The sequence below is a fragment of the Crotalus tigris genome, unplaced genomic scaffold (genome assembly GCF_016545835.1).
Source record: "Crotalus tigris isolate CLP2741 ecotype Arizona unplaced genomic scaffold, ASM1654583v1 scf7180000023617.9722795, whole genome shotgun sequence".
In the NCBI taxonomy this organism is placed as follows: Eukaryota; Metazoa; Chordata; class Lepidosauria; order Squamata; family Viperidae; genus Crotalus; species Crotalus tigris.
In genome coordinates this window covers 6,982,458-7,005,351 of record NW_024100081.1, presented here as the reverse complement: position 1 = coordinate 7,005,351, position 22,894 = coordinate 6,982,458, and the positions used below count along the sequence as shown (strand labels likewise).

Below are 22,894 nucleotides of genomic sequence, written 5' to 3'. Positions count from 1 at the left end.
ACAAAATAGTACAACTCCCACCCCCTTCTCCACCTCTCTCTTTGATACTGGAAAATTATTAAGAAAATGTTAGTTTTGGGCCGACTGATAAAAAGCAAAGGCTGCCTTGCCTGCCGACAAGATTTAAGTAAAAGTTTTGCACTATTTCCAAAAACATTTCTTGGCTATTTCAGGTTTCACCCCTACCAATAATATCCACAACATTTGGTCCTCTTTTATGTTATGCTAAGCAAAACTGACGAGAAGACAAAAGACTTCTGGTGGCCTGTTGCCACAAAATCCACATGTCCTTTTCCAACACAGTTCTGTTTTTATATAAGATTTAACAGGAGACAAATGACAACATTATGATCGCTTGGCCAGCCTTGCTTTCAGGCCTAGGTCAAGAACATTGTTGACTCTTTTGCTCAAGCTGCCTGTGGTTTGGGACTTCTGAGTTTCCTCAAAGCCTATTATCTGCATTACAAACATAAACTGAGAACATGCCCTCGGTGAGAGCTTTTTCTTGGTGCTCTCACTAAGAAGTGACCACGATATGCAATCTTTGGGGATGGTGAAAATCCCATTTTATCTCTGGAACTGACCTAGTAGTTCACAGTTCCTTCAGGCTGGCATGTTGATATCTCACTTTCTTCTGTTTTGACACATCTGCCTAGAGCAGCCGTATCATCTCCTTGCAACCTGGAGAGCAAATTGTAAAAACTCTAGTTTAGGTGTTTAACTTTTGTAACTAAATATTCCTCAAGTTGGTCTATGGGCAAGAGAAACTAAAGGTAAGCTTTAATTAAGAAAAACCATAGTTATAGGAAAGCTTAAGATACAGAGGGTACTTTTTTTCTGTGTTATTGTGAGTCAGGCTAAAACCTGAATTCTGTGAGACACAGAAGAAAAAGAACTACAGTAAATTCTGATAAAGGACAAAGTGAAAAATGCCCCGGGAACATAAAAATGAGGATAAATCTTTTAAACAAGGAAAAGAGGTAAGCAGATTCCTTCTACTAATTTCTCTACATTCATTGACATAGGTATTCACTGCTAGTTGTGATAAGAACAAAGTGATGAAATGTCATCACACAAATAATTTCATACTTGCAGGCAAGTACATAAATTCGAGCAGCGGAGATATGTTGCCATGCCGTGACATATTTCATCATTTGTTCTCCAGCAGATGCCTAGTGATCAGAGGTTTATAGGTTAAAAAACTAAAGTGTGGAAGGTTGCATTCTAACATTACTTCATGGAAGGAATTCCTCTGATTGTGCTGCTGTTGGAAGACAAATTTTCACTTTACAATTGTTCTCCATTTGAAGGGGTTTGCTTATGAAGGATCAGAAGAGAGTTATCTTGAGGTTGTCTACTGATCCTTGGAAAGAAGTCCAGGTAGGCACAGGTTACCCAGTGACAATTTTTCCCTTCTACAACCAAAACACCTTGTATTTCTTATTTAAATTAGATATGAATTAACCGGTGCAAATTTTATATAATTCGGAGTCTTGTGTGATCTTCTTCTTGGTAATGCAGTTCTGTTTTTCACTGAAGATGACCTAATCCTGCAATCTCAGTAGAGAAATTGCAATAGAAACTAGTGTGTTCATGTTACACAGACCAGTTTCAACTAAGCTTGCTGTTTCACACAAGCAAATGTGATCCTAGGGCCATAGGTTATACCTTAAGGAAATAACCACACAAGCATCATAACATGCTTTGAATGATGTACTTTTCATCCTCTGCACAGCATTTGCTCATATAATTAAAAAAAATCCATAATATATGTCTTTAATGACTATTTATATGTTGACTGTTCAAACTTGCAATGGCATTGAATGAGTGGTCCTCTTACTTACAGTTCTTGCAAAGTCAAATGGTAGTCATGCACAACCTTTTTTGCTGGCTTCCTGCCAGCAAAGTCAGTGAAGAAGCCAGTAGAAAGTTGCACATGGTGACCTTGTGACCTTGTGACCTCCTCATTTAATGACCCCACAGTGATTCACTTGATGATGGCAACGGAGAGTGTCAGAATTTCTGTCACTAGGCAGTTATGTGACATTGCATTATATGACCATATCATTTAATAATGGAAATTCCATCCTCAATTGCCGCCATTAATTGAAAACTACCTGCATTGATATTTATTTTTGACATGATTGAATGTAAACTTGGTTTGCCTTAAAGTAATTTTGGTATTGTGTAAACAGGTCACAATACATTAGAAAAGGGAACATACTTTGGAGGTTGTTCAGAACAAAGGCAAACCAGATTGGAGAATGTAATTTATTATTTTTAGTTGCTTTACTCAGAAGTTTTAAATTAAATACTTTTAACTAAGTAACCATCCAGAAAAAAATATGTTTGTTTCTTTGGGCTTCTATTAGAATAGAATTCAACCGTTAATTCTAATGCCTTTGAAAGTTCCCACATGTGTTTTCCAAAGTAATTGCAGAAGTTTTGAAAACTACCGAGTCACACAAATGTAAAAAAATGAATTTATATTTAAACTAATGGAGGTGCCGAACACTGATAGTAGAAATTTGGGGAACCTTTGAAAGACAGTTCAGCTCTTCAAGTATCATATGAAATACTACTAGTGCCTGTAACCAGGCAATGAAAAAAAAACAGGTATATGAAACCAATTATCTAAAACTGAACTAAAATTCTACTTGTTTGCTCAGGGGCCTATCCCACTGAGTTTATTCATTTATATATTTATTATATAGTGTTTCAGTCTTAGATTCTGCATGGCTCATAATAAATAAAGAAATCCAGATTACTGGTGTAATATTTATCATCGATAAAATTATAAAACCAAAAATCAGCCAATGAATCAATAATTATGCACAATCCCCCCAAAGATTCAGAACTGCCTTCCAGAAGATTAAACCTCTAACAATGTAGGGCAGAGGGTGTCAAACTGGCGGCCCATGGGCTGGATGCATCACACGAAACCACACCCACCCTAGCTCCGCAAAGGCAAAAAAAGGTCACGATACATCACGATACGATACATGACACGATCGAGTTTGACACCTGTGATGTAAGGGTTGAACAGCTACCAAAAAGGCCGGTCTTTCAATCCCCAACCCAGCCCCAGCTTCTCTTCTGGGTTCATTTATACGGGACATGCAGATTTCATCCAGGAGGGACTTAGAACTACTTTTATAAGCAAGCAGTTAATGATTCTAATTTTAGTTTAAACACTTCCATAATTTATTTTCTGTGGATAAAATAAACATAGTATGTGTGCATCTCTCTTTATCCCCCCTCTTCCTCAACTTATCTGATCAGTTGAATTTCATATGGACAATGCTGCTAAATAAATAAAATAAAACATCAACAATACATAAACTTTCATTGCAATCACCCCTTCAAACATTGCAATAGAATATTTTCTAGTCTTCTCAATTTATCTATTAAATGCCATCTGAAAAAAGACAAGTTTTAAAACATTTTCCCAGAAAGTCTGGAAGTCGAGTCATGGCAACTTCTTTCTTTTGGATTTCTTTTCTTTTTGGTTTGAAATGAAGAAGCTACTTCGATTAGCAGCAAAACATTTCAAACCAAAAACAAAAGAAGTCCAGTTGTTGTGACTCAACTTCCAGACAACTTTATCTGGATGACTGAGAATCTTCATCAACATTTTCCAGAATATGTTTTCCAGTTAATCTTTCTGGCAGCTTACAAAGTGAAGCTTCATAAGGTTATTTATAATTCAGCTCTATGGTCTAGGGAAAAACATCCAGGGGCTATCTTTTTTTGGTTCTCCCTTCCATTGGCATAACTATTGATTTCTGATTTGGATAGAAAATATTGCTCTCCCTTCAGCCACCACATGAAAATCTCCAAGGCTATTTTCTTTCTGACTTAATTTTAGAAGACGACAAAATAGGCATGGAATGAGGCTGTTTCTGGAACTGTTCCCTCAGCTTCTGATATGCTCTAAAAACTAGTATCTTATCTATCTTTCCTGATGTTGAGTGGCATCACTATTGTTTTTCTCCTGGCTTGTACTTGGAGGAAAACAAATACAAAATTGGAAAGGGGGCACTGGAGAAGAGGGACAAAATATGACTGGCACACCTTTATACTGTATCTGCCTTACCAACAGGAACCAGGCAAACAGTGGATGTTTTTAGAGGCTTGAATGCATATGAAAGCAGCTGCATGTGCCAAACACTCATGCCCATCCTATTGACAACAGAGAATTCTTTTATAGAATTATCACTTTCAGAAGAACTATACTTGGAGATGCATCAAATGACAGACCCTTTAACCTTGTTTTAAGAATACCGTATGTTGGCCATCATTTTTGAAGCATGATGACAGTTCTCTGCCCACAGTCTCTTTGTGCATCTGTTACACATTTAAAGAACACTTCTTTACTGAGCTATTTTAAAGATATTTAGGATTTTAAGAGAACATATGTTGTGGGGGTATGCCCGTGGGCAGGAATGCTATGCTTACCATGGCAAACAAAGAAAGATATCAGCACTTCAGCAGAAGTACATATCAGGGACTGGCCTTCAAGAACTTCTGCTACTATTTAGAGCAGTATTTCTCAACCTTAACAACTTTACAACGGGTGGTCTTCAACTCCCAGAATTCCTCAACCAGCCATCTTAAAGTTCCAGGTTTGAGAATCACAGATTTAAATGTTCAGATGAGTTGGATAAACAATGCAAAGTCATCCAAAGTTGAGCTGAATATGTGTCCACTCATTTTACACAAAAAATATGAACTTGGGTATAAAGTTTTATTGGGTAAAGGTTTGCTTGCTTACATCTCTATACTATCTCCAGTGGCAGGATTAGACAGTCTTCACGGTTATGAGTTGTTTTTTTTTAAAAGAACCTGAGATTGATTAAGTTGAAAATTAAAAATTAAAGAATATTGAACCTGGGTAGGTATTTTGAATATCTTTGAATACAATGGTGTTAAGGCTCCAGAAACCAAAAAATGGCAATCCACTCTTGCATAACCCATTCTTTTTAATTTTAGAAATATCATTTAGAGCAATAAAAGAGATGAGTCATTTGTGATTGCTATTGTTAAACAATAGGAAGTCAGAAATCCTGATGATCCATAGCAGGGACAGCCAGCCATTCCAGCTGGGCTGCCCTTTAATATTAATGTTATGTTACTATTAGTGGCTGAGGACTGTTACGGAAAGTGATAACGTAATGAAGTCTCCCTCAAACACTTAGAAGTGAAATGTGTCCATGTGTGGGGGATTGTGATTCAAGTTATGCTAAACTTACCCCAAAGCTTAATGCTGCTCTAATTTGCTTCAGAATATAGTAAAAATCATGTTTAATGGTTTGTTGTCAAGCTACCAAAGTTTCATGGTTTGTTCTCAAGCAGATAAATAAGGCCAGAAAGCCAAGAGTGATAATGCTTTCAGATTGAAGTCCCATATAGGTTCATAAGTCCCATAACCTTTAAATTCATCATGATATGGTACCAGCACAATGTGGTTGCCTTAGGATCTTTGGGGAATTAGGGCCATTTTTGAGATTGTACTGGCATGTGGAAAGAATACACCATAATTTGCCATGCTGGTCCGATGCAGGTTGGCAGGTGTGATTGGTGTTAGTCTGGGGTATCCTTCATGGCCTGTTCACTTTGGGAGACCTTTCTGCACACACACACACACACACACACGGATTAGAGAACAAACGAAAGTAGACAATGCCATCAAGAGAATAAAAGAATTGCAGTGGAAACGGGCTGGTCACATAGCAAGAAAAACTGATGGCAGGTGGACCAAGGCAGTGATAGAATGGATCCCACTTGATAAAAGGCATCCACCAAAGAAAACTAAAACAAGATGGGTTGATGACATCAGCAAGTATTGCAGGCCCAATTGGCAAAAGAAAGCCTGGGACTGTATAGGTTGGAAACATGCGGAAGAGGCCTTCATCCTGCAGTGGATAGATAATGGCTAAAATGATGATGGTGATGATGATGATATACGTGCACACACTCACTCATTCTTTCTCTCACACACACATTGCAAACCAGTATTGCCATATCAGATGCCACACTCTCAAACCAAGCTTACCTTTTGTAAATCCCCTGGACTCACTTATGGCAGCCATATAAATGAATAAATGAATGATCTGAAGTAAGAATGTTATTGGAAGGAATTAAAATCCTTAATTAATTAAAAAATGGCACTATGTTGAAATATTGTCTCTGTGTCTGGATAATCCCATCATAGGTGCAACCATTTAAGAAGATAATTCCATAAACAGTAAGCAGAACCATCTCTTTATCTTTGAGGTCTAAGCAATGGATAAAAGATTTTGTTGCATTTTGCCCTGCGCTTAGACAAATGCAAAGACAAAAGAAAAGAGGAGACCAAACAGAGAAGGAATCATTATACCTTGATCCCACTGCCATTCTGCCTGGTAACTGAATGAAGGCCCAAGAAACTTGGAACCAATGGAGGAATATTTATTTTGCATTAAGCCATTGCAGCTGGTATTTGTTTACTGACATGGATGTTAAAACCAACGTTTCTTGAGTCTTGCAAAACTTAAAACTTTTGCAACGTGAGTCTTTCTTGAGCAACACTTCCCAAGACAGAGATCATTGTAATGTAATCGTTGTCCTTCTTTTGCCTTTCGCTATTAATTTTGAAATAGCAATCCCCAAATAAAAATGTGGAATCTAATAAGTCCACTGTCTTTCTTGTGTTTTCTTTTGTTGCACTTGTATTTTGGTCTGTGACCGCAAAATAAAATTATTATTTTTATTATTAAGTCCACTGTGAATTGTTAAAGGCATAAAATTATACAGTGGTTTGCTGGGTTCAGTAATGGTTGAGGCAGCTAAACAGATTGATCATCTTTCCATAAACGAATCCAATTCTTACAATATTTGAGTGTCGCCTGTCCCTATGCTATCCTGATATCCTTTATCAGAGTTGCTTTATGTCATAGTAGCATTTGTCAAAGTTTCTGCCTTTTAGAAATACATTGATTCCTGACTTGTCTACCCCTGTTTTGTGCCACCAGTTTCATAAGCTCCAGAGAATTTTGATGCATGAAAAAAGAATTCATGGAGGCAAGATCTACAATGGCTGTCTCCAACCTAGTTTTTCCAGGTATATTAAAAATCAGTTCCCAAAATCCCCAGTTACATTTGGTCATGCTAGGTCAGGTTTAGAGGATTTGTTTCTTGAACATATCCAATGTCCCTTAGTATCAAGATTCCGATCAATGAGACCAAATAAAGCAGAACTCCAAGGCAGGAAAATTCCTAAAGAACATGTTTATTGGATACATAATATCGGCACGGTCAAAAGTGAAACCAGATCTAAAGTTTCCCTCCAAGAATCAAAGTAATACAATGTAACAATTCCCACCCCTCTACAAATGTAATAGAATGGCTTGGCGGGCTTTCTGACTAAACGACCCTCCTTCTCCCCTTCGGTATGGGAATGACCTTGGTTCCCACAAGATTTGCTCATGTTTAACTACCAGAAATAGCTTTTCCTCCTCCCTTTCTTGTGGCAACCTAGAACAACAAAAATGGCTGCAGCCAGGTTTGCCGTAGAGTTGACACTTAGATTTTTCAGGAGAAACTGGTAGTGATAGTAGTCGTAATCTGTTTCTTAAAGAGGGATGTCTGCAGGGTATGGTGGAAAAAACATTAAGATGACTGCCATAATGGTGACATCACTATCATGGCTGCCATATTAATTGTTTTTATTATACTCTGTTTAGAAGATCCCTTATTTTACAGAAACTTTTTTATTGTTATTTTCAACTATTCTGAGGAACCACAATGACTTCTGGGACTGGGAAACAAATGAGTTAAGAATGCAAATATTTTATTTATTGGTCACTCAAATTAATACATTTCATTAGTGATACATCATTTAGACTCATTTATTTTGACAATACAAAAGTTTCATGTTCTCTCTTTTTCCATTCAGTGAAGGCCAGGTCTCGTCTCCAAAATACTCAAAAAAAAAAAAAAAAAAAAAAGGCAAAGTGTTATATTTACAGAACAATGAAGCAATTAAATATGACTGCCCTTAAGGTGAAGGGCTGACTAAAGCCATATTTACAAAGAAATGTATTAGTTGATGTGCAGTATCACTTTCTGAAAATTAATTATAGATTAATGTAATTTTCTTTCAAGTCAAAGGTAATTGGTACTGAAAGGTTTATAGGGCTTGAGAAAATGAACACTTCCTGTTCTGGTTTCTGCAGTATAGCTGTACTTGCAGCTGGATTAATACCCCAGGCAGGTGCATAGATTCATAATATTGACTATTCTCAAAGGAGAATGTATGAAATCTATAACTTGTTTGAACCATTTTCTTTGATTTAGCTTTTAAAAGATTGTGTCTTCTATTTTGTAACTCAAAAACTAAAAAAAAAGAGGATATAAACTAAAAATACAAAATCTGTCATTCACTACTTCAGGTTACATGTCTGTATGTTTTGGCTGGGTTCAAGGAGATAATGGCCAGAATGCTTAATAGGTAGCAGATATTTGTGTCAACCTTTTTTTTTAAGGCTGATGTCTCATTTGATGTGGTTGATGTGGATTTTCAGGTAGGGCCTGTCTGGTGTAATGGTTAAGCACCAGATTAGAAACAGGGAGATTGTGAGTTCTAGTCCTGCCTTAGGCACAAAGCCAACTTGTGTCAGTCATTCTTTCACAGCTCTAGGAAGGAGGCAACTCCTGAGATCTTGTCAAGAAAACTATTCAGGAAGTTACAAGAACTAACTTGAAGGCACACACAATCCCCATCCCTACCTTTGGGCATAGATTATACTGACTGCCTTTCAAGAAGTAAGTTATAAAATTGGATCCAGATTGCCCAGTCCATTAATGGAAAGGAATCCAGAAGAAATACTTGATTGTGGAGGAGCTGGAAAGGTGGATTAGGATAGCATACAGGGGACTTCATTCTGAGCCACAGGAGAGTGGATGGTACAAATCTGACCATCTCCTCTTTCTATTGCATTATAAATTTAATTTGGCAAAAATTCTGGAGAGCTTCAGCAGCTGCATTTAAGATTTCTTCAGGTGACATGGCTTCTAGGCTCTCAGGCTGTGCACTGCAGAATTTATAGGTAGACCAGGCTGTCATATCTTCCCATCTTCCCATTTTTATATTTTAAAGAGAAACAAATACTAAAACTAGTGCTTTTCTGTAGCAATTCCAAACTTTTCAAGATATGAAGATTTCCTAGAATTTTCTAGACAGTGGAACTAATGCTAAGGATTTACAGAATTGAAATCCACCACAGTTTGCTTACTAAGATGGTGCAGCATTTTGAAAATAATTTGGAAAAGGTACTTTAGAAAGAAAATGCAGCAACTTTTGACAATTCTTTGAATCAGCCATACCTTTTTCCAGGATTGTTTGACTACCTCTGAAGTACCATTTGATCCTGGAAAAAGATGTTCCTATTTTAGAAGTTCTAGAACCAACTTGGTCTAGTAGTTAAAGTGCTGGTCTAGAAAGGTAGTAGCAAACCACTTCTGAAAATACTGCCTAGAAAGGAACTGAACTGAAAGCTTTGCACAGCCATGAACATCTGTTTATGTTCTTTATCCAGTCAAATCTATATGTTGATTTCCAGTCTCCAAAGTTGGTCCAATAATGAGATGGACAGCATATAAATTTAATAAATAAATTTTGGCTTGAAAATCCTATTTGAGCCCAGCCGTTTCCCTCTCTCAGAGAATGCATTCCATAAAACTATAGTTGATATATGCGAACTGGACATTTAATCAGTTAAAATCATTGGTTAGGTTAATCTTTTAATTTACTGTTGCAAAGTGTCAGCTTTAGGATAATTACAAAGCCTCCTAACAAATTAGCCTCTGTGAAACATTAGAACAGGAGTGTCAAACTGCCGGCCTGTGGGCCGGATGTGTCACGACTAAACTGCGCCCACCCCATTGCTGGCAATGGAGAAAAAGCTCCAATACGTCGCGCGGCATCATGTGACATTGCAAGTGTGACATGTCTGCATTAGAACAATTTTAATTGTTACAAAACAATATTTACAATTAACAGGGTTATTTGAAACTCTTAGCCATTATTCCAAAGTGACACAGACCTACAAGCCAGCCCAAAAAGTTGTTGGAAAGGACTTTTGGTTCAACAAAGCACACAAAAGCATAATGATTTAAAACACAGCAGAAAATAACAAACTTGATTTTGACCTGTATCTCTGGGATGATTATAAGGATGCCTGTCTGCTTTTTTTTTCCCTTTTGTTTGAGATGTTTATCCTTAAATCATCTGACCAGTGTGAAAAGTTTCCTCTGCAAATTGATTGTCTTCCATATCTGTTTATCAGGCCATAGTAGCTCTTCTTGTCTCACGTGTAGTTTTTAACTAGAGCTATAAGGTAAAAGTAGGTCTACTATCAGTGAAGGTAAATGATTTTAGATTCTGGGTTTAGTAGCTTTGTTTTAAAGGCAGGGGAAAATGCTCTTTTGATAATAAAGCATATTACCTAATTCGTTTCAAAATTCATTAAAGCCAGTTTGCTCTGCTGGAGCTTCTCCTTCTGAGTCTGGTGTTAGAGTTTTGCCCCAGAGTCCTGCCTTAGTGGCACTTGTAGATAGTATAGATCAGGGGTGTCAAACTCGCAACGTCATGTGACGTGTTGTGACGTGTTGCGACTTTTTTGCCATTGCCGGCAATGGGATGGGCGCAGCAATTTGACACCCCTGGTATAGATGGATACCCAAAGACTTTTAACTTCTTTCTAAATTTAATAGATGTATTGGGAAACTTTGTCTGCAGCTTTGAAAGTGAGAAAAGGATCTTACCTTTTGTAGTTTATAACAGCAACATAAGAAGCAAACATTCCAAAAGGCCATTCCTGGTTCACAACAGATTAACCACTGATAGTGTTGGGCCGTTTTATTAAATAACATACCACCCAAAACATGATATATAAACAGAATCTCCTCTGAACTGAACTCAGGTCCAGATGACTTTATGGGCACAATTAAGTTTTGATCTTGACAACAGTTAGAAATTGTCTTCTGCATGGATGTTTTCCTAATCTAGCCAATAAATCTGGGATTCCCTTGTAGTTTCCCATCCATGTCCTAACCAGGTGAAGCACAGCTTAGCATTTTAAGACCCACCAATGTCAGCTAGGTGCTGCCATCTAGCTGGGTGATAAAACATAACAGATCAGAAAACAATATCACGTATAGTGAATTGTTAAAGTTACCCATTTATATCTCTGAATGTGCACATACATTATTAAATTTTTTATATTATTCAGTCCATAGGAGTAAATGGAGCTCATTGACAGAATATATGACTATATAGTACAGTCAATATGAAAAAGAAACAGAACCAAGAATTCTAGCTCTTTCACACTTTTTCAGAAGTGTATTGGATTTTCTTCTGAGGAAGGGCAAACAGAATAATGATCACTAGTTGCCTTTCATTTCTGCCAAAATTTGTCCCTCCGCAGATCTGCTAGTAATAAAAATTTTAAACCGATCTTTAGCAGGACTCACAGCATAATCATTTTACATCTCTACTTATGAGGAGAAAATAAATCAGATGCCCTACATGAACTCTTACTAAATCATAACTTGAGTTATAAAGTTGTACAAAGACTTTGGGAAAATAAAAGTGAAGACAAAGGACAAATATCTTAAAAGTTGGGGGGTCAAATATTTTGTTTTTAATATTAAAGTTCTAAACAGTTGGAGGTAACCACTGCCCCCCCCAAAAAAAAATACACAACCGTCTTCGCATGAGATGTGTTGAAAAAAAGCTGGTTAATAATGCTTTCATGCATCAAGACTCACGTTTATAGCAGTATTCTTGGACTCAGCCCTACTGAGCTCACCACCTCTTGAGAAAATAGTTTCCAGAACTGCCCAGGCCAATGACTAAAATTGTAGCTCCTCAAAACTCTTGAGACTGGAACAAAATCACTTTGTAGATGGTGAATGAGGATTAATATTGCAAGGTTCAGTGGCAACAGGCCTTGTAAACGATAATTGATTCATTTTTGGAAACAACTGCTTTCCCAGAAGGCCGTGAGAAAAGGACTACATGAGGAAACCAGGAGCCACCCATTCTGTAACCTTTACAGCATGTGTTCATGTTCAGAGACAGGTCCCTTGTTCCACGGGGATACCTATAAATTACGCACAGGAGTCTGTATAGACGTCTATGGAGACATATGGAGACCTTGTGTTCCCAAATCATTCTTTCCCTTCCCCCTTATAATTTACTGTGATTCCCTTGTTGCTGTCTTGTCTGGCTATTAATTTACCAGAGGGAGTATTCTCTTGATTTATTTGTTATGAAACCTGAATAGAAGCTTATTAGAAGCTATTTGGATTTTTTTTTTAAAGTGATGTTCATTTGAAAGAGTGAAGTAAGGTTAAAGAGCTTAACACACTGCTAGCTATACACATATGCTCCCCAGTTCAAGAGGACTTTCAGCAAATCAACTCGACAACTGCATTAAAGGTCATAAGAGGTAGGTGACTGATGGTGGCATATAGTCTTTCCAGGATATCAAGACAATCTAAAGCACAGTTCCTCTGCATGTTTACTAAAATGTTGTTCTGCATTCAATGGACAGCAGTCCTACATGTGTTCTTAGGTTTGCTGCCTAACAGCAGTATTACATATTTGGGAGCATTGTGGATTTTACCACTTAAAAGGAACCATTTTGAGGAGAATATGAATGTTGGAGCAAACAAGAGAGTTTTGTGGCCTTAATAAAATTATAGTGGAGCTTTTAGTTCTTCAGTTCTACAAAACCACTTTTTATAGTTTCACCCTTGGCTTTCATTTATGATTCTATATTTTATTATATTTTCCCTATTTATTTTAAATTGTTCTGAATATGCTTCATGTTGGGAGGAAGGAAGGTATGATTTAGTCTGTCATCTGAAATGTATTTAGGTTTGCAGCTTAGGCTGACTACATTAATAATACTATTCAGCGGTTTCCATCTCCGAAAACTGTACAAGAGGGGTGGTCCTCAAATGTTGGTTGACTCCAGTCACAACTTCTCTAGCTAGCATGAGAAAGCTTTAAAGTTTTAGGGGACTGGAGACTAAAACATATAAGGAACAGTTGCTGGAATTGGGTATGCCTAGTTTAACGAAGAGAAGGATGAGGGGGGACATGATAGCTGTGTTCCAATATCTCAGGAGCTGCCACAAAGAAGAGGGAGTCAAGCTATTTTCCAAAGCGCCTGAAGGCAGGACAAGAAGCAACGGGTGGAAACTAACCAAAGACAGAAGCAACCTAGAACTAAGGAGAAACTTCCTTAGTTAACTTAACTTAACTTAACCAGTGGAACAACCTGCCTCCAGAAGCGGTGAATGCTCCAACACTGGAAGTTTTTAAGAAGAAACTGGCCAGCCATTTGTCCAAAATGGTATAGGGTTTCTTGCCTGAGCAGGGGGTTGGACTAGATCACAGGTCGGCAACCTGCGGCTCCGGAGCCGCATGCGGCTCTTTGAGCCTTCCCCGGTGGCTCCCAGCCTCCTCTGCCTTTGTAGAGAGAGACAGAGACAGAGAGAGGCAATTGCGCTTCCCTGCTTCTCTCTCTCTCTCTCTCTCTCTCTCTCTCTCTGTGTGTGTTTGTGTGTGTGTGTGTGTCTGTGTGTGTAAAAGAGAGCGCACTCACAGTGTTCTCCGAGGAGCTGAAAAGCTTTCTGGGCGGAGCTCCTCCCTTTGCTGCGTCTCTGCAGGAAGCAGGAAGCAGGAAGGGCAGGAGAGAGCTAGCTAGCCCAGCTAGGCTGACTCAGGAATTCTGGGAGTTGAAGTCCATGAGTCATAAAAGAGACGAGGTTGTCTACCCCCAGCTTGTTGGACAACAGCTTGAAGCTTGCCAGGTGAGCAGCAGATAGGAGGGGGGGGGGAGAAAGAGAGAGAGGGAGAGAGAGAGAGTGGGGGAAGAGGAGTGGCAGACCAAGGGCAGATAGAGAGGGAGGGAGAGAGAGACCCTTTTGACATCTAAAATGAAGATAAACTGCATATATCCTTTTTTTTACCTTTGTGTGTATGTAATTTTATTCTCTTAAAGCATTCTCTTGGTGATCATTGTTTTAATAGTATGGATATTCCCAAGAGTCATATTTTTACTTTTATTTTTAATGTGTATATGTGTGTGTGTGTGTCTGTGTGTGTGTGTGTGTATATATACACATACACACACACACACACACATACACATACACACACCTATAATAAAGGTAAAAAAGGATATATGCAGTGTTATCTTCATTTTAGATATCAAAATGGTTTTGCGGCTCCCTGTGTTTTGTTTTTGGTGGGAAACGGGTCCAAGTGGCTCTTTGAGTGTTTTGGGTTGCCTACCCCTGGACTAGATGACCTCCAAGGTCCCTTCCAACTTTATCATCATCATCATTATTATTATTACAACTTCTTTTTTAAAAAAACAAATTTTATTGGTTTTTTAAGTTCTTAAAGCAACATATTCAGGACACACCGTGGTGTTGGGGTAATCAAACATCTTAAAACAAGACATATATACATAATATAATCAATACGTCAAATATTTCTTCTCTTTTTCCCTCAAATAGCATAATATATTTAGAATATCCAATTCTAGATTAAATTTATTTAACCTGAACCTGTTTTTAAGCTTTATCAATTTTTACCATAATCAAATTAACTTTAAATAAAAACGTTTTCAATTCAAATATCCCTTCCACATATGTTCTACTTTCTTAATTTTATCAAAATCTTATTTGTTTCTTCTTCCATTACTCTCCCTTATTTAGAGTAAAATATTAATCTATCCTGTACCTATCAAATCTATCAACTGATCTATCTCTTCAAGCTAATAATAATCATGCCTTAAATTATTATTATTGCAACTTCTGAAGGGGCACAGAATTCCAACTTTCCTAAATTAGGAATAAACAATAGGATATTTTCTAGAATTCCCAAGATGTGTTCCTGCAAATCCCAAATTCCCATGACATTTGGGCAATTTTGTATGGAAATGCCAAAATTCTGCTTGATACCTCAAGAAATATTTCAGTAATGGAAGGTATGTATAACATACAATGGTACTCAGGACTAGAAAGATAAAAACTCCTGCTGTAGTACACCCCTAATCAGAGACAATTACTGGGACACATCCTATTAGAGAACACAAATACACACAGACACAAACAGATACTCTGCAGCATAGCACAGAGAAACCACCAAACATTGGTTTGAAGAAACATAACATAGTTTTGTCTATCAAGTCACCAGGAGTCAAGGTCAACTTAAGGAAGACAAATGATGATGATGATGAAAGAGGAGGAATACAACTGATGAAATGCATTTTAAACAATAATTAACTTTAATTGTTTCTTTTGTCCATGAAAGCAAGAAACATATTTAGATTTTAGAGGACATGAGGCAAAGAAATGCCATTTTTAAGAAATGTTTGCAATCTGTAACATGTATTAACTTTCTTTGTACTTTGTAATTCCCTTTGAACTTTCTAATTCCTTCTCAATTAAGCTCAATCAAAGTGTCCAGCATGTCACTTTTTCTCAAATTGATATGTTACTGGGAAGCATTTCCACCCCACAGTGAGGACCCCACAGGGAACTTTTCTTCCTACCTGGGAGATTTGTGGGATCCAACAGCTCTCAGCTGCCCTTCCTGAAAGTTCAAAATTATTTGCTTAAAGTGTCTTTATAGTACCAATCTGGGCACGAGCAATCCAAACCAATTTGCCCTGTGTTAAAAGAAACTTAGAAAAGAAACACTTAGAAGCTAAGTGTTTAACAGATTGATGTTGCAGACTTAATTTGCAGAAAGACTGCTTTGTATATTTAGTCAGCACGCCAGTCCAGTATTGCTTTTACTATAGTTTTCACTTTCCAACACTTTCTTAACCCGACTTTGAACATTTATTTATTTGTTAAATTTATTTTCCACCTATTTCACTGTGGGACTACTCTAGAGATGACTTTCAACAATAAGCATGGAGAAATGAAAAGAAGTGTAAATGTAACAGTAGTAAAGTAATGGAACAATAGCAATAAAAGGCAATAAAGTAATGTAAACAAGTGCTGGGCTTCTAAACCTTTGCTTTTGAGAAGTAAACTTAGCAATGTTCTTGTTACCCAGAGAAAAAAGGATTGGATTTGCAAATGTCACCACTAACAAAAATACATTTTAGATAATGATTCCTACTTGTAGTTAGAGCATGACTGCATTTTTTAGGTGTGATTTATACGAACAAATACTTGGGGAAGGGTTAAAAAGGGAAACAGGAAAGGCAGCAGCTAGAAAGGGAGAGGTTATTTCCCTCAGCATCCCTGTGCTGTGGTCCTCCAGGCTGTTACTTACCTCAGGAGAAAAGTTAGATTTACACAATATACCCATAATTAGCATACTTTTAAAGATGTATTATGGCTCTATTAAGCATACCTGTAGCTTTCTCAAGGTGATTCTCTCTATATTCCCCAACCAAAGTCAGGCAACAGTGAAAGCCTGGAATTTCAGTGCAGTACATTTTAGGATAGGGGTACCCAACCCCCAGTCCAGGGACTGACACCAATCTAGGGTCCACTAGGAAGTGGGCTTGCAAGTGTGCGAAACCAAGCAAGCACGGAATCCAGTAGGACACAAAACCATGCTGCCCTAGTTTGTGGAAAAACCACTTTCACAAAACCAGTTCCTGGTGCCAAAAAGGTTGGGAGGTTTCTGTTTTAGGAGGTTACATTGAGAGAGCCTGCCTGGAGGTTTCCTAAGTGACTGCTACCTACACTAGCTGTTAAAAGAAAAGCTTTATGATTTGCAATAACGTTATACACCTAGCTCTCTGGTGCCTATAGGATACATTTATTACACGTGAATGCAGAAAGTCTGTCTTTCACTGGCAGCCACAAAGATTAGTGGTTTCAGGTTGGATAATTAACTTCAGCTTTTATTTTTCAAATAGTTTCATTTCCTTTTAGTCTTTGCTTAACTGCGTGAAATAAATAGACAATGTATAAAAAACCAAGTAAGGAAAAATGGGCTTAATAAAAACAATATATGGTAAGAAAGATTAAAGATATTCAACATAAACGAACAGAGAATATACACGAGAGGTTTTTTTTTTTTAAAAAAGAAACAGCAATAGTGGATAGAAGCAAATTTGCAAAAAAAAAAAAAAAATGTATAGGGAATGGAAGCCAAGCAATTAGTCATTGCTGACATAAATTTCCCTTTCTTGGGGACGTTTAAACTCCTCATATCCCATGGATGAACTCTACAGCACCTGCAGTCTATTTCTTTTCAGTAAAGAGATGATAACTATTGTAGATGGCTTTCCAACAAAAATACAATGTTGACAGAATAATGTGTGTAAAAAAAAGGGGCTACTTTGTGAGTGCTATAAATTGCAGGGGCTGAATTCCCATTGCAGAATGCCCCACATTACAAGTTGTATGTTTGTCGAAGCTCCCCATATGGCTTGAAGTGAATGTCGCTCCCTCCCAACATGATGAAAACGAACCACAAGGCCTTCGTGTACAGGATCGTATTTTTCATCCTTCCTCCCACAAGGAACGCTAATCCATTAGAAGTACCCTGGACTAGAATGTAGGAATGTGCCAGATACAGTATTTTCCAGTAGGAAAACATTAGCGATTCAAGGGGTGCCCAGGGGATTATAATCTAGCAGGAGGGAATCATTTAGATAGAGGATTTAAGGGCTGGTTCACCAAGGAGCCTGACAGAGTGGTAGATCAAATGGTCTTCCCTATGGAAAGTTTGTATAATCTAAAGTATGAAATCTTGATTTTTCTCATGAAGCACATTGGAGACCTTTAGACCAACTGCTCTTTCTTTACTATTCTTTGGGTGACTAGGAACAAAGTCAGAGGATGAACTTTATATGGCACTATGCAATGTAATAGTTGGGTGTGGGTTAATAAATATATGAGCTCAACCAGCACTGAAGTCTACCCTGCAAATAAGAATGATTACAAGATCCTGGCAGGGGAGGGTTGACATACATGTATACTGTTCCACATGCATTTTTGTATAGATGCCAGATTGGATAAGCTGACACTTTGTTTCATCCTCTAGATTTGTGAACCTCAACATACTCCGTGACTTCAGAAGCTCTCTTGGTATATTATATTATCCCATGGGAAGAGTCAATCTAGAAATACAGTTCTTATGTATCTTATACCCTCTTATGGTAAACCAGATAGCAATCACAATCAGATGAGATAATTCTACTTTATTGTAAAACTGCATTGACAGAATCTTGCAAGTCTGAAAGTACATTTCTCTTTCTGTCTTCTTTACAGCACAAGAAACTAAAGAGGGACTCTTATGAGCCTCTTGCCTCACACACTATCCATTTGTGGGCTGTGCTGTCTCTTATCCCCATCTCCCAAAGACTTTTCCACATAACATCATCCTCCCCTTCAAATTCATCTTCCCCTCTCAATTTCACAGAGGAAACAGATTGTGAGCTAGGGGAACAAAATATATGCCGCTTGTGAAAACTCTCTAGCCCAAATTGTCTTAACTGAGGCAGATCAAATGCACATTTTTTTAGTTTGAAGAAGAGCTTGCTGCCCCATTATTTTTGTAATACATTTCTGACATGTGTGACATTCAAGGAGATATCTTTGGAATAAATTAATATGTCATCTAAGTACATCACCACATACTTTATCTAAAATGTCTGAATGTGTTTGTTCATGAATCTAGGAAAAATAGCTGCACAATTAACCAAGCTGAAAGGCATCGCTGTGTATTTGAACTTGCCATATCCTGTACCAAAGTGTGTTAAATACATATGTCCTTCTTTATTCTAATTTGCTTATAAGAACTTCTGAAGTCTAGTTTTGTAAAACTATTCTGTAGCCAGTGTAGTAGTTCTGAAATAAATGGAAATAGATAATGGTGTATAGTTGTTGTTCTTTATAACTATAAACAGTAGCTCCCTCTTTGCCTTTCTTAATGGCTGCTGATTCTCTCTCTTGTTTTTTGAGGACCCTTGCTGGCTATGTCCTCTATTGATTTATAAGTTCTGCATCTTGTTGTTGTGTCAGTCACTTGCACTTTTACATGCATGATCTGGCTATCTGTCCAGGCACTCAGTACTAAAAGCACAGCCCTTGATCCCTTCTTTGCTTCTCTCCTGATAACAGGGATCTCTTGATTGTTCCAATTTGGGAGGTTCGCCACATGAATTACAAGGTGGCCATTCGGAGGGCTGGTATGGAGGAAGATAGGCTGTAAATTATTTCCCCCTAATGTTCCTTCACTGCCTTAACTCTTCCAGTTGGGTGTCTATTATTACTCACATTATTACAGCTTAGGTCCTCAGTCAGCTCTTTCCTAAAATGATCAATCAGAGTTAAGTCATAATGGCCAGCAAATAATTTAAAGTACAAAATATATGATCTTACTCTCTTCTGTTCATGCTTGAATTTTTGGATCCCCCTTGGCTAGCAGTGATTCTTTATATGGGATCCCCAAAGTGACTGAACTTACAAAGGAAGTCCTGATAATTGTCCATTACTGGATCATTTCCTTCAGTGATTAGGATTGCCCACTTAAGTGCTGCTTCTTTTAGCAAACTCAGCACAAACCCACTCCGATTTGATCAGTAAAAAATTCCATCAGTGTGCCTGCCCTTAAACATTACACACTGAGTTATGAATGTCCAGAATTAATCCTGGTCTCCTCTGAACTTCTCTGGCAAGCTCCAAGGGGAATCTAGGAGCCTCAAATTGTTGTGCTGTCACATGTTAAGGCAAATTCTACTCCAGTTGTTGCACTAGTGTAGTATTAGTGTATCATGACATTCTGCAATTTGGCCATTTGTTGTTGCTAGATGCTCAGCAGACATTGGAGTTCCTTGAGGATCAAAGGTTATACCTAATATTCCTCTTTAGAAGAGAGTAAAAGACTTGAAAGATTGGCCTTGTGAGATAAACCAGGCAGGAATCATAACCAGGTGAACTAATTCTACTTTATTACGAAACAACATCGACAGAATCTTGTAAGTCTGAAAATCTGAAAGTACATTTTCCCACCAGTTCCTTTATAGCCTGAAAATCTAGGGATAGTTCTTCTGAGTCTCTTGGTCCACCCATTATCCCTCTGCAGACTATGCTATCTATTACTTGCCCATTCCCTTGGCAGCGCTCAGTCTCCCAAGATCTTTCTTACATGCCATTAAAGTATTCTGCATTGAAACTGACTCACTCTCAAGTGATGAAGAGGGGATGTTCAGCTGTTTGCCCACAAGGGTGCTCAAGGTAGTCTTGATGTCCTCCTTCCATGGAACATCATGGACATCCATGACATTTTGTGCAGTGCCTGATTTAACAGATTACATCAATCAACACATCTCAGCTCCAAGCTTTTGGAGTCCTCTTGGACAAACTATCAGTAAGTTCCCCTTCTTTTCCTTAATAAGCCATACCATTTTTTTTCCTTCTGTCGACTTGCTACACATGCATGCTGAGAGCAGGGAAGCTACAGTGATAGCAAGAAAGAAATACTGTCTGGCTATGAATACTGGCTGAGGCCCTAGACAGACATGGGTCTTGTGAGATATTCAATGAGGCTGACTTCTGACACTATCCATGTATAACACAGGCCAAAGAGGAGAAGAAAAAAGGGGGCAGGCACATCCACCCATCCACTTACCAAGCAGCAGTAAGTTCTACAGAGTCCTTTGGTCTGTGGTAAAAGGCATCAGCAGTAGGCGTCTTCACTGAGGCTTCAAATTAACATTTGGCAGAATCCTCATTGGCAAGTGTTAACACACTCCTGTTTATACAATCATTTATGCTGATGCATTCAGGGCTAAACTAGAGGCTTGAATGAGAGCCAATACTTCCGAAGCAAAGGCAGTGCTTAACACTCTTTTCTGCTGGCATAAACAATCATGTGAACAATAGCAGAATTATTATCTTGTATATAGACTGTGGCTGGTCTTGTCATTTCCAGAGTGTGAAATGTTTGGGGGATGATTTAGGAGAGTGATTTATAATTTGAGGGAGAGATTGGGGGTGTCTTACTTTTTCCCCTTTCTACTTCTTAAATGTAAAAACTTGCTCAGGTACAGGTTTAAAAATCTACGATCTTGCTTGAGTGACAGAATGAGGAGAACCCTTGAAACCCTTTCTAGAATTTTTCAATAAAATTTAAAATTTAATCTGTATGTCAGTGATATCCTAGATCATGACAAGATACACAATCACCCAGCTTGCATCAACAGAATATATTCCAGAACTTTCTAATAAATCAATTAACTGGTTTATTAGCTCATCAATAGCCAGAATTTCTCCCCTCCTCCCACCATAATAGGATCATGTGTGAATACCTGATGGGATTGCTCCTTAATTCAAGTTTCAGCTCCAGAAATGCTGCTTTCCTGGTTGGATTCTATGAGCCATGTCAGATACTGAGCTTCCAACAAGTTTATTTTCTGCCTGTGTAAACTCAACCCTCCTTACTGTGTAAACTCAGCCCTGGAGAAGCTGAAAAACAAACAAGGCTTTGGTTCAGAGTTAGTGGTAAAGCTTCATTACCAATGGTGCAAAGACAGGTGGGCTGCTTAAACTGGCAGAAGTGGGAGGAGAATCCCTTTTCTAAATGCCCATTCATGGATTTATATTTTTTTTGGGTCAGAAAATTGATGTATTACCACAGGCTTGCACTACAGTCCTGCACTTTTCCCCCCTTTCAAATAATTCTTGCTTAGCACTTGCTGTACAGGTCTATGACCTTTTTTTTCTCCAAACCTTTCTTTTACGAGTTTATTTTGGCTGCTCCTAGGCATTCATAAAATTCCTGGGGAACTGGAGGTCTTAAGCAAGGCTTGTAAAAGCAAAGGGAAAAAGGGGGAGGGGGCGGGAAGAGTGGGTTTTCCATTACCATGTTGTAGCCTCCCTAATGAGAGCCTTACACCTTTCAAATCTTTTCTGAAGCACCAAGCCTCTGAAAAAGAAGGGGACAGCATGTAAATCTTCTGAAATGGCCTCTAATTCTCAGTCGGTGCAGTTAGTGCAGACTATTCTATAGGTGGAGAAGGCGCTCCCTTGTCAGTCATTCTTCTGCAGCTTTTGGTCTTCTCAGCAGGTCAACAGAGTTGGTGAACAGCTCAGAAAGCGCAGGGCATCTGAAACAAATTAGATCTCTTATAGCCACCCAGAGACCGATGATGGATGGAGGTCTGTATTTACAGCAAAACTAATTGGCAACATACACAGACACCCCCCCCCCCTTAGGAAAAAAAGTATATTATTTTGCCAGACTTCAGAGCCACTGGGACAGTTTTATAATTGTAGAACATTACACTGCTTGAGATTTAAAAGAGAAAAGAAAATGAACAGCGAAAGTTTTCAATCTAATAAAAGCATTTGACTGGAAAGTTAGAAATAACAGGGAGCAAAGAGGCTGAACTGGAAATACTGTAAGTTCTGCCCATGCCACCACCTCCAGTTATAAAACAGTTCAAAAATGCTGTCTTCATAAAAGTTCTTCCATCCTTCTCAGTTTAAGGATTTCTGTATTTGTTCTCCCCCCCCCCCAAATAGATTAGACAGAAAAATTGTAAGAGCCACTGTGGGGAACTGAATAGGACCAGCTCTGAGGAGGCCGAGAAAGTTAATTGTTGTCAGCTATGGAACTAACTGGGTAACTTTGAGCCAGTTGGCCCTTTCAACCCAGCCTGCCTCACAAGACTGTTGTAGTGAGAAATAGGAGGGAATTTGTTTCTCTTTATTTATTTTATACTTCACCTTTATTATTTTATTTATAAATCAAAGTGGTGATCATACCTAATACTCCTTCCTCCTTCTAGTTTCCCCACACAACAATCCTATGAGGTGAGATGTAATCCATCTCACCTCGTAGGACTGTTATGTG

The 22,894-nt window shown here is 38.2% G+C and overlaps 1 long non-coding RNA gene across 1 annotated transcript; it reads right to left on the bottom strand.

The window, feature by feature from the left end:
• Window positions 1–7,814: 7,814 nt before the first annotated feature.
• On the bottom strand, window positions 7,815–22,220 carry LOC120297373. Its single transcript, XR_005553781.1, has 3 exons — window positions 21,348–22,220; window positions 20,222–20,335; window positions 7,815–7,963 (listed from the first exon to the last, which is right to left on the bottom strand). It is a non-coding gene; the product is annotated as an uncharacterized LOC120297373 (long non-coding RNA).
• Window positions 22,221–22,894: the final 674 nt, after the last annotated feature.